Source organism: Lactuca virosa, chromosome 8 (genome assembly GCF_052849685.1).
Source record: "Lactuca virosa cultivar CGN04683 chromosome 8, Lactuca_virosa_CGN04683_v6, whole genome shotgun sequence".
NCBI lineage: Eukaryota > Viridiplantae > Streptophyta > Magnoliopsida > Asterales > Asteraceae > Lactuca > Lactuca virosa.
Genome location: NC_136433.1, coordinates 392,219,512 through 392,232,868, shown reverse-complemented (window position 1 = coordinate 392,232,868; position 13,357 = coordinate 392,219,512). Strand labels below are relative to the sequence as shown.

The 13,357-nt window shown below is 37.6% G+C and overlaps 1 non-coding gene across 1 annotated transcript; it reads right to left on the bottom strand.

Annotated features, from left to right (window-relative positions):
- Window positions 1-12,554: 12,554 nt before the first annotated feature.
- Window positions 12,555-12,661, bottom strand: LOC145135307 (small nucleolar RNA R71). The gene has a single exon (XR_013719770.1). It is a non-coding gene; the product is annotated as a small nucleolar RNA R71 (small nucleolar RNA).
- Window positions 12,662-13,357: the final 696 nt, after the last annotated feature.

Below are 13,357 nucleotides of genomic sequence, written 5' to 3'. Positions count from 1 at the left end.
AAGTTCTTGCCATTTGGCAGCTCAGGTGCCTGCCATTGCTTCCAAGTAGTTGTGCAACCAATTGAGAACTCTCAGAACTCCTATGCAAAGCCAACTTGAATAGGCACAAAAATTTCAACACGATAGGTTATAAACCTCAAGTCGTGTGCTAGTGAAGGACTTTAGGTTTTATTCTTGATTAAGTCTTGAAACTTTCAAGAGCTTTAAGACTCCCACTGTCCTCTTGACATATAAGACTCCCTTGTCAAATATTCAAGAGATAGTGCGGATTCTTTATCAAGACTAACACTTTACACAATTGGCCTAAGTTGGTCTCTGTTTTATCCAAAACATCACAACTTACCAATTTCAAATGTACAAGAGTAGATAACCTTTTACTCTTACATTTGACTAGTGTTAACAAACCCTCTTTAAGATATGTCACTCAAGTTACAATCTTGGAGTATGACTCTAAGAATTGTTTTGGAACGAAGTATGACTTATCTTTTTGATTTAACCATTTCAACAATTCATGACTCCTCTTCTTGACTTTAAAGGACCAATTGTGATATGGTATCTTAATCATTAAGATGATCATAAACATGATACTAAAGTACTCTCCCATCTTTTCAGATTTGAGAAACTTTTATCTTTCTGCCATACTTTGATTCTTCTTATTCGTTCTGTCTCACATTGAAACTTCTCCAATTCTACAGACTTATACTTAAACTTATAAGTATAACCATATTTACTGAACTTAAGTAAATCATGACGAATAGTCTTCTTGATCTTTTGTGGTGGACTTGACCGGTGCACAAGAATGTGTACTCGATCCCTTAGTCCTTTCCTTATTCACATAAGGAATTAGTCTTAATTTTCCAAGCTGAAAGTTCTCATTCATCATACTATACAACTTGCATGATTCCAAGTTTCGGTCCAATTGAACCTTGGGTGATGATAATCTTTCCTTATTTGGTAATATTAGACACTACCACAACCGAAAGAATCAAATCCATTTTTCCAATATTGCTATCAATGGAATCTTATAAGCAACAACTTTTCACAAATGCCATTGTAAGGATACTTAAAATAAATCAAAACCTTTTTTCTTTTATTTTAAAACTTTGCGGAAAAACGTATCCTTACAATCCATATGAAAACCTTGTTGTTATCTATTCCTAAGCAATATAAATATCATAACTCTTAAGTAATAGCCCAAAATTCTGATCACCGAACCATGCGATTGAAATCCATCTTCGCGATCAGAATCAGCATGTACTTAATAGAGTTAGACAATGGACTTTACCTGAAGTAGAGCCAAACTTATTGACTTTAACATCCTTAGGTAAATTTGGCAGCTTCGTAACCAATGCCCCTTCCTTTGGCAATAGTTACCTATGGATCCTTGATAATAGGACTATCTCAGACTTCGCCTCTCTCTTTACCATTGGGTCAACAGAGTTGACTATGGCCGATCCCTTTCCATTGGGAAGAGAGAGCTTTACTGGATATCCAATGGCATCATTGTCAATGTCCATAGCGTTTTAGGAAGTTGATCTTAGCAAATAGATAAGATCATTAAGGGTCTTGTCTTAGTCTGTTTCATAGGATTCCCAAAAGAACTCACTATGTGACTTAGAAAGTAGTTGAGCCACCAACTTTCTCAAGACTTTGACACCCAACTCTCCCGGCTTGTCAATACGTGACTACATCTCCAAGATATGATCACACCTAGACCTTGCCTTGCCAATAGGGCTTGAGTGACCTTAAACGTTTTAGGAACTTCTGGGTTAGGGAGAATAATTGGAGGAGGTGAAAGAAGTATGATATCCATGGGACATCATCTTCATTTAGGAAAGCTTGTTTCAAGAGATTTGGGAAGATCATAAATGTCTAGACCAGACATCTTTTTGGGAGATATTCAAGATAGTTGATTTAAAGTCCTTAATATGACACCCAATATGAAATATTAAGGCTAGGACCCAACAAACTATTTTATAACTTAGAAGAGGGATGCCGTAATCCAAGCTATAAAATATTTGAAGGTAGGTGAATGACGATTCACCAATTTCCACCATGAAAAACGAAATAATTTATTAGGTTTTAATTGGATTTGAAAGTCCTAGATCTTTGAGATTCATTGAACTGTTCAAAGGCATGTTTCAATCTCGAGTGTGCCCTTCAGGTTTTGTGACTGGGATGCCGAGGATCACAAAACAAGGTGTGAATAACCATGCAAATATACTTGGTACCCTTAATATTTACCCCTTAATCAGTGTGCCGGTTAACCACACACGCTCCACCGATACTATGATAAATATTAAGTTACCCTTTGCCTACCTTGTTAAGTCCAGGTTAGTGTGCCGGTTAACCACACACGCTCCACTAACGACTTAAGCAAAGTGCAAAGTGTAATTTCATGGGTTAGCACCAAATTCACATTTTCCTAAGTAACTAAGATTGGGTATTAATAAGAGTTTAGTTACTTAGTATTTATCATTAATACTTTTAATGAAAGGAGAATTATAGTCCTTGTCCTACCCGTTCGGCTAACGACCCTCCACCAGTCAAGGAAGCGATGGGTGAGAGTGGACACCCATTAAACTGCCATTTTATAGGCAGTAACCTTATACCCCCCCCCTTATAGACCGGCTTCGTTAATGAGGCCTACTAACGGTAAGACTGACTTTACTCTTATACATATATATAAATATTATTAACTTATAATATTATAAAGTATAAGGGTTGAATTTTAACTTTTAAAATTCTAAGGGCTAACTTGGAATTAAAGTATTCATAAGTGAAAACTTTTCAAATTCCAAAACTTGAGGGCAAGTTTTGAAACTATTCAAAACTAATTAATTCCATAACTTATGAGTTTAAAATAGTTTTAATTAAAAAAAAAAAAAAAAAACTCTTCAAGTTCCATAACTTGAGGACAAGTTATGGAAGACTTTAAACTAATTAATAAAAAAAATAACTTTTTTTTTTATTGTAACTTCTGGAACTAATTAAGGTTACACTTCTTTTTTTAATTTAATGAAGAGACTCTTCATTTTGTAACCTTTGCCAACTTTTATGAGTTTTATGATTCTTAAATGTGACTTTTCATATAACTTGAGGACAAGTTACAAAAACACACTTTGGAATCAAATCTTATATTAAAATGGATTGAAAACAACTATTTCACACAACTTTTCTATTAATCTAAGAACCTCATAAGAACAAGATAATTCAAATCATCAATCTTCAAGAAATTAGCATGAACATACAAACTAATACAAATCTTGAAATTATGACAATTATCTTAGAAATTGGATTAGCATGAACATTACCACATCAAAAACTAGTTTATAAGTCCAAAAACATCTTAGGGTAATGTTCCTAGTCCAATTCCAGCCAAAACAATCGAATATATGCATCCAACTCGATTCAGCTACTTTTGCAAGTATAACAAGAAAACAAGCCTAGTCTCTGATACCACTGTTGGGTTATGAGCATTCTAACACTCCTAAGTGTACATGCAACCCTAAATACCTTGGATCTATGTTTTCTCTATTATACATACAATTATGAACATCCAAGGTATTATCCTAATCTAGCATACAAAATAATAAATATAACAAGATAGAATACATACCTCTTTGATGTAGAATGTCTTCATGAAGCTTGAGTGCCTAGTGCCCCAAGTGTGACACCTCAAATGGTTCACACAACACCAAATACACTTGGAATAACTTGAGAGAAACTTGAACACTCCTTGAAATCGTCTAGCCCTCACACTCACACATTAGTGCACGATTTCTTGAGCCATGGGATTCTTTTATATGGTGGCTATTAGGGTTACACCATGTAACTCATAACTTTACCCATTCCTTATGCTCCATGGATTTTAACCTCCATGGAGTATCCATGGGTCACCCCATGGACTTAGTCCAACATAAGGAATCTTGGATCACAAGCCCACATATATAAGAATGAATGATTTACACAATCAACCCATATATTTAATTAGTCTCCTTTTGATCACTTAATTAATTCCAAATTAATTCTTGATCAATACTAATTAAATAACCTTATTAATATATTAGAACTTATAATATATTAACCAACCTTAAGTGTTATTTCTCTCATTATAGTCTATCCAAATGCATGATGCCATGCAACCCAAATGGACCATGCCGGGTCGGGTCAAGTCTTACCAATTATAGTTATGGACTTAGACATTAATCCAACATATAGTTGGCTTCCCTCGAATTGGATTGAGATTTAGAGGATATATTTCCCCTTTGCGTTGTGATTTCAAAAGAACTTTCTTCGTTTGCTTTTCAACAATATCAGAGCCTTCATCATCGAACGAGACTTTCAAACCGGTTCCCACAACTAGTTGAGAGACACTTATGAGGTTGTGCTGCAATCCCTCCACGTATGCTACCTTCCGTATTGAGAATTCACCATTTGTGATCATACCATACCCTTTGATCGTGCCATATGAATTGTTCCCATATTTGACACATCCACCATCCTTAATGGACCGAAACTCCCTTAGCTCTTCCCTTCTCCCTGTCATGTGACGTGAGCAGCCACTGTCAATATACCATTCATCATTGAACTGCTCGTCACGAATAACCTGCAAAATTAAGCAGATTTAGGAACCCAAAGTTTCTTGGGTCCTTGTGAGCCTTTTACTGAACAGGGAATAGTAAGAGAGGAATCAACCATAAAAGTTTGTTTTATTAAGGTGGTTTTATCTTTTCTTTTAATTGTGAAAACTTTGATTTTGTTCGATTTTGTTTCTTTAACATCGGACTTTGGAATTGTGTTCTTATTGTTCACAAACATTCGGTTCTGTTTTCTAGAGTGAGCAGACGATTTCTTAGTCTTCATTTCATCTTCCGGAAATAGCTTCCCTTTTCCCTTTATATCCACTTTTGGATTTTGCTTTGAGCGAGAGGGAAGAGTTTTAGGAGCGAAACCAAGCTTTGGGTTCTTTCCGTCTAAAGATGGAGAAATGAAACCACTCTTTTGTTCTCGTTTGCTTCCATTTTGGGAGCCGAAACTACGCTTTCGGTTCACTTGACTGCAGGAATGGCATTGAGTACAAGAAGTTGGAATGGCTTGACGCGAAACTACTCTTTCGGTTCGCTTTGAACTTGTTTCTTCTGAGTTAACATAAATAGGGTTTTGGGACTTCCAAAACTGCTTCCTTTCAGAGAGATTCTTCTTATATCTCCTATTACGTTGATGTTTCTTCTCTGACCATTGCTCAGGAGTTTTATGGATATTAACCTTGGGTTTCGGTCTTTCACCATCAGTTTCGCTCTCTAGCGAAGAGGTTTCGCTTGTCGCCTTGACTGGATCTCTTGGAATCTCTTTGGTACCGCTTGTGCTTGGCACATCAAAATGTGTAGGCTTGTTGAGTGGTTCTGCCACATATCTGCCTTTGACCTTCCATGATGTTTTCTCAGACAGAGCAACCGTTTCATCAGCATTGTCAATTGGAGCTGACCAGAAATACTCCTCACAGCCATCAGCATTATCTTCGTTTACTATAGTTGTCAATTCGGCCGTTGGCTGCTGTGTGATACCTGTAACTGCATAAACCTGATTAGGTGTGGTTTGTACCTTTTGATATACCACAGCCTTTTCTTTTAGATTTCTGGACTTATTTTGGGATAAACGAGCGAACTCAACGGAGTTTTTAGAAATGAGATTTTTGGTAGGTTCGGGCTCGTTTTTGACAAATTCAGAACAGTCCACCACATCCTCTACGGATATTTCACTCATATCATCATCCTCATTAAATTCAAAAGTGTTTTCAACATCAATTTTGTTTTCCGAACTTAACTTGGCATTCAACGAGTCAAACTTCTGCATGGTTTCGGTTTTAATTTTTAATTTGTCATTTTCGTCCAAAAGGTTCTTAAGCATGTCCTTATGGTCTTTGGACTTGATGAAGGATTATACTCTGTCAAGACCTATTCTATATGCCGATGAAATTTCATCAGAAGATACAACAGCTTCACAGTTATATGCATCAGCATCATTTCATCCTCCTTAAATTCGAGGAAGGGTAGAATCATACGATGAATTTTCTTGCCTATTTCACAATTCAGATGCAATTGAGTAATATTTGAATATAAACGTTTAGCAATTAAACAAAAAAGATTTCTCTGTTTTAAAAGCTTTAAATTATCCCTTTGCAAATAAATTGTCTCATCCTTAATCCTAACTAACTCGATCTCCTTTTGCTCTGTCCAGATCCGTCTCTCCTCACTCTTCGAAGACACCTTGCTGAGTTGATCAGTTAGATTAGCGTTTGTTAAGCGATTCTGTATTAAACTACCACTTAAACTAGAAAATTTAGATTTTAATTCGTTCAGTTCTTTTTCATAGTTTGTGACATGGATGTTTGCCTTTGCAGAAGTGACAATCAAATCCAGAGTCACCCTTCGCAAGACACAATCTTTGGCAAAGTGATTTTTGCATTTGCAGAAGTGACAATCAAATCCAGAGTCACCAACAAGCTTACTGTCCTTCTTCGGTTCTTCATGTTGAGGAGAGTTCTTCGGTTCCTCCTTTGCTTTATCCGAACTGTAGCTTCCTTGCCAGTTTCGGTTCTTGGAGATAGGAAAATTTCTACGCACGAAATTCTTTGCATTTGAGACCATCAAAGCATATTCTTCATTGGTTAGATCAAATTCCGACAGATCTAAATCTTCTTCTTCTTCAGCCACGTTCTTTCCTTTTTATATGAGAGCTAAAGATCCCATGCTTGAAACCACATTCGTTTCTTTGATCAATGCACTTTCGTGTGATTTTAGAATCCCCGCTAGCTTTGGCAAAGAGTAAGATTTGAATTGTTCATGAGCTTTTACTGTAGACACCACCGTCATCCATTCGGTTCTTAGGACATTCATGAATGTGACCTTTTGCTCAATTACCTTCCTTTCTATGTCGTGCTTTATCATTTTGCTGAGGAGATGATTGAAACGATCAAAGGCTTGAATGAGCTTCTCTTCAGGTTTTTGCATGAAGTCTCCAAACTCTGAAAGCAACAAAGTTTGGTTAGAGTGCTCAAGATCCTCATCTGTGGAATATAGCTCCTTCAATCTAACTCATATCTCTTTTGCCGTCGTGCATGAACTGACCAACCGGAATGTGTCAGATTGTAGGGCGAATCTGATCATTCTTAGTGCTTTAATGTTGCTCACAAGCTTATCCTTTTCGTCTTGAGGAACATCCTTTACATCAACCACAAGTTGGTTGTACTCCTGTTGCGTCTTGATTGTTCTGTTTGTGCCAGAGTGAACAAACGGACCTATAGTAATCGCTTCCCAGATTAAGTATCCATTATCTTCTGAACCAATCACATAGTCTTCAAAGTGATGCGTCCAAACTTCATAATCTTGAGTATATAGGATTGGAATCCTGGTGGTTGAACCGATACTGTTGGAGATGTTAATTAGGTTCATTTGTGAATCGTCAAGAGACATGATGATTTTGTTTTGAAATCTGATCAAGATCAGACTAGTAAACAAAGTTAGGGTATGATCGAAGTCTAAGAACAGCTTCAATGAAAAATGACGGTTCTAGCAAAAAACGATAATAGCGGAAAACCCTAAGACCTTCTTCAACAGAAGAGATGCGTACAGATTACACAGTCTCCTGCTCTGATACCAATTGATGAGTTGAGAACTCTTAAGATCGATTAGATCTTCAACAGGTAAAACAATAAGAATGATAAATACTGGAGCACTCAATGAATCAATCCGTATGTCGAATGATTAAAATAGTCACACCTCAGAAGAGCTCGATTAAGAACTTCCTCTGTGGAGATGTGCTAAGGTTTATAGTACAATCAATGAGATAATAATGAAAAGCGTTAATGACAAGGATGCATGCATGCACCTTATATACTAAACCCTAAAAAGAAAAACACGGTTGGACAGGCCCAAACCGAGAGTACAAAACGGACCAAACTACTAAAGCGCAATGGTGCAACACTTTTAAACTCAACATGTAGGTATGCTCATTGCGATCACCATCATGCAAATCTAACCGAAAATCGACCGAGAATCGAGGGTTTAATCGAAGAAAATTGATTTTTCGGCGTTCACGGCTCCGATGAATGGTTTACGGCCCTTTGAAGGGTTTACGACTATTGAAGGGTTCACGGTCGTGAACCCGTTTATCGCCGTGGACCCCCTTCTAACCGTGAACCCCAATTTTTGGACATGAACTTTAATTTTCCAACACTTAATTATCAATTAAAGCCTAGTTAAATTGTTTAATGAGTAAAACCTTAATTTTAATTGTTTAAATCAATGGTTTTCTCACTTGGCTTGGTTAAGTGCAGATCAAAGAAATGGCTGCTTTAAAGTTTGCTGATGTTCACAACTTGGCGGTTTTCCTAGTCAATCCACTTGCAAATCACAATGATTTCAAGTCCATGGTTCATGGCTTGAAGAAGTGTTGCCTTGTTCATGCTCTCACTTCCAGCCCTGTCATTTATCAAAGCTTAATCAAGGATTTCTGGTGCACTGTTGCGGTACAAAGGGGTGAAAATGATTTTGTATCCTTAGAGGCTACTGTCAAAGGAAAGAAGATTTTGGTGACAGAACAGATCATTCGAGAGGTTCTGCAAATTGATGATCAGCCAGGTTTTCCGACTGATATTTCAATGGATCAAACTGAAGCTATCCTTGAACAAATGGGATATGAAGGAGTGTTTCCTCTAACCATCAAAAAGCTGTTACCACCCTACTGGAGGTTTCTAGCTCACGTGTTCGTGAGTTGTATTTCTGGTAGGAGATTTGGGGCTGATGAAATTTCCTTGCTGAACATGGGTGCAATTGCCGCTCTTGTTATGGGTCTTGAATTCAACTTTTCCAAATTCATTCTGAATGAAATGGTTCGGAATGTTGAAGGAAAGTATAAGGAGAAGTTTTTCATGTATCCAAGATTCCTGCAACTGATCTTAAACTTCAAACACCCAGAAATTGAAAAAGGAGGAGAAACTCTTGATGTGAAATGCCTTGGCTCAAACACCTTTGGGCTAATAAAGCAAAATAGAAAAGGGAAGTTTATGTTTAAAGGCTTGTTTCCATTGGTAAAGTTCGGAATGTTTGCTGAAGTTGGTAATGCATCAGCAACCGAAAGCTCTTCAGATCATGTGGAGAAGGAAGATGATGTGATCTCTGTTTCTGAAAGAGAAGAAGAGCCAGTTGCTGCTGTCGTCATAGTTACCGAAGAACATGTTCAGGTGGTAGATGATGATGATGATGATGATGATGATGATAATGATGATGATGATAATGAGAATGATGATGTTGAGGAAAGTGATGTTGAGAAAGGATTAATGGAGAATATTGTAGGGGGAGATTATGATAAAGACACAAGTTTAGGTGGTGAATTATCTGGATTTAACGATGATGACATTCCATTCAAATTTGAGCATGATGAGTACAACCCAACAACTAAAGATCTTGATTCTTTCTTTGACTTTGTCCATGACGTTGCTCAACCGGCAACAGAGACAGGGGCAGTTAGTGACGTTCAAGAAGCATTGCCTCCTACTTCTTCAAATCAGATGGCCGGCATCTCAATTAATATGGAGGCAGCATCAAGGATTCATCCCCTTCATGTTGGTATTATGTCTTCTTTTCCATCTGAAAGTGATCTTGTGATGACATTTGCCTCTCAGCCTCCACAACTGCTACACCAATTGTTCTGACCCAAGAAGGTCCAAGCACAACGTTTGAGTCTGGGAGCTATTCAGCTCCTGGAGGTTCTTCCCCCACAAGGCCGGCGCACCACATCGCTTCTGAGAGGCTTGCAAAGGTCTAGGCAGAACATGAAACAAGAGGCCTTCCTCCTCGCTGAAAAGGCATCTCAATTGAGGAAGGCAACCAAGGGGAAGTGGACCCATCTGTTCAAGAGCTTAAGGAAGAAATGGGTGTGCTAAATCAGACAATCATTGAGAGAGATATTTTAATTGACAACCTCAAAACTGAAGTCTCTAAGCTTAAAGCAGATAACTCTCTGAAGACCACCCAGATCTCTGATTTACAGACACATCTAGGAACTCTGACTGCCTGTTACTTCGACCTCAAGGATAAACTGGCTGTGGAATTTGGTGACAAATTCAAATCTTCTGTCGGAGAACCAGGCAGAGCTGACCTTGCCCAAGCTTTACAACAAGGACCCCCTGTTGATCCTCCCACTGATAGAACAACCCGAGTAGTTGATCGATTTGACCGTGAGCCAGTTCAAGCTCCACACTTAGTTGCTTTGAAGCGAGCTAAACAAGCTTCATCTTCTAAGAAACAAAGGTGGATGTTCAAAAGGAGTTCCGATCAGAACATTCGCGGTGATCAACCCCGACTCACCATTACTGAACTCAAACATAAAAAATTTGGTACTAAGTGCGGTGATTGGTCAGGAATTGTGTCATGGGGCTTGATATGTGCATATCTACACATATATTTTACATCATATCTTTAATATTTTATGCTATATTTATACTTATTATAGAACAAAAGGTACTTATTATGTTTAATATCTGTTATGTAGCATAAAATACATGCTCGGAAGCAATATGGAAGCTGGAAGCAGGAAAATACGAGCTTAGACAAGAAGAAGACACAAGAAGGATGTTGCTAGACAGCTTGACCCCTCTTTAGTATTTTGACCATATCTCATGACTCGTAACTCCGATTAAGGTGATTCAAACTGATCTGAAAACTAGACACAATTTCGGACGACTTTTGTGTTTTGAGAAAAGTCGGATTTCCAACCACCACGACGTGGTGAATGGAATCTTCACGATTTTTGACGCTGGCTTGGGGAATACGGGATAAACACGAGGACCACGACGTGGTGCCTTTACCACGTCGTGGTGTCGATATTTTTGGTAACTATATATATCTCGGACATTAGGTCGATTCCAGAGGGGAGAGAGTTGAAGGCTGCGACTATTAACGAAAAAATACTCTTCCAATACCCCTTTGAGGGCAGAATTCAACTAGAGATCAAAGGATAAAGAGATTGGAGCAAGGATTCACATCTACACATTCGGTTTGCCTAGTTTAATCATGATTAGTCTAGTTTCCCTTATTTTTATGTGTTTTCCAGCTGTGATTATGGGCTAAAAACCTTTGCTTTTGTTTAGTTAGATGAAACCTAAAACTATGAGTTAGTTTCTTACTTTATGGATTATATGAATTTGGTTTATGCATGTGTTTGATTATCATTACCTAGCATGTTAAAGTTTGTAACTTTGTTGCTTAATTTCAAGTGTAGTGTAGCTTGGTGACCATTAAATTACATGAACTTGATTACCTAGTGATTTAGTGACTATTAAATTGCTAGAGCTAGGATCGACCAAATCTTAGATAAGTAATAAAAGTAACAAAATTAGCTGTCCTGGAGAACATAATTGTGACCATAATTGTGTTTGTTTAGATACATCTTACATAGCCCATCTATAATGCATAACTAATTTTGTGTTTTGCTTATGTATGACCATACAATGTAGTTCATGAATTGGTGAAAATATTAGTAAATTTGGACTTGAATTGCCAATTACAATAACTTGGTAACCAACTTCATTAATCCATAAATAAGAACTAACCATAGGAAAGAGGTGGATTCGAAACTAAACGAAAGTGTTTTAGTATATTGATTACAATCGTTTTTATTTTAGTGCTTAAGTTTTTCTGAACTTGTAAAATCAGATAAAACTCCCACTTTTAGTTGTTTTTCTTAGTTTAGCTTTTAGTAATTATTTTATTAATTAAATATCGTTCCCTGTGATCGACACCCGACTTACCCAAGCTATACTATAATCTGACTAGGTACACTGCCTATAGGTGCATAGTTAGTATAAGTTTGTTAGGTTATAAATTTAAAAGTTGATAGGTATATTTTGTGCACATCAAGTTTTTGGCGCCGTTGCCGGGGAACGGATTATTTGATTATTAGTTTAATTGCTTTAGGTTAATCGATCCTTTTTGTGGGGTAAAAACCACAAAAAGTTATTTTTCTGCATTTATTTTTTCTGTCTGATTTGTAACCACGTCGTGGTCATCTTTACCACGCCGTGGTCACATTGCAGTTAGTTTTTAGTTCGTTTTTAGTTTTTGTTCCTTTTTACGCGTGTGTTTTCTAGTTTTTTTTAGCAGGAAATATGGGGGACATCACGACCATGTCAATGGAAGAGTACAAGCGACATATGAGAAATAAAAACAAATGGGATCTTGATCCACCAAAAATCCCAACCACAACAAAGTTTGAACTTCCGGGGCACATTATTAATATGTTAAGGGAACTACCTCTTTTATGGGAAGGAGCATGAGGACGCTTATGAGCATATAGAAGAGGTGGTGGAGATTTCACATTATTTTCATGCACCAAACGTGAGTAAAGATGCGGTGATGCTTCGACTTTTTCCGGTCACATTGAAGGGTGAAGCTAAGGAATTGTTAAAATCACTTCCCTTTGGAGCAATCATGACATGGGCTGATTTTAAGACCGAGTTCATAAACCAGTTTACCCCACCTTCAAAAGTGGCGAAGCTTAAAAGAAACATACAAAATTTTCAACAATTAGAAGGGGAGTCGCTATATGAAGCTTGGGAGAGTTACAAGAGATTGTTACGACATTGCCCTCAGCATGACTTCAATCTGCAACAAGAAATCTCGATATTGTATGATGGAGTCAATGTGTGTACTCGCCAACTTCTAGACTCTCAAGGGCCCATGACAAAGAAGGACCCGACAACAAATAAAGCTTTAATTGAAGAATTCGCCAAGCATTCAAGGGAGTATCATAACCCAAGGGGTGACGATATCACAAGAAGAAGAGTGAATGGAGATGGAGCTTCTGAAGTCCTAACAATGGTAATGGCAAAGCTTGATGCCATGGAAAATAGGCTCACAAAGGTGGATGGATCCATTAATATGGTACATGATAGATGCAGAGATTGTGGAGGACCTCATTCTACAAGGGATTGTGATGCAGAGTACAAGAGAGAACGAGATCTGAAAGAAATTCAAGAACTTAAGCATGATCTCTATCAAATTGAGCAAGTCCAATCGAAGAAGATAGATGCTCTCGAGTCAATGCTATTCAGATTCATGGAAGCTAGCGAAAAAAGACATGATGCAACCGATGCAACACTTAGAGTTCAACAAGCATCTATTTTGAGCATCCACACACAAGTTGGGCAATTAACAAAACTTTTACAAGAAAATCTATCGGATTTACCTTCAAGAAAAGTCGAGTCAATCCCTATGGATCAAGTCATGGCCGTTGATATAGAAGAATAAAATGAATTGGAGCATATGAAGGACCTTGAAGAGGAGTCTAATCAGTC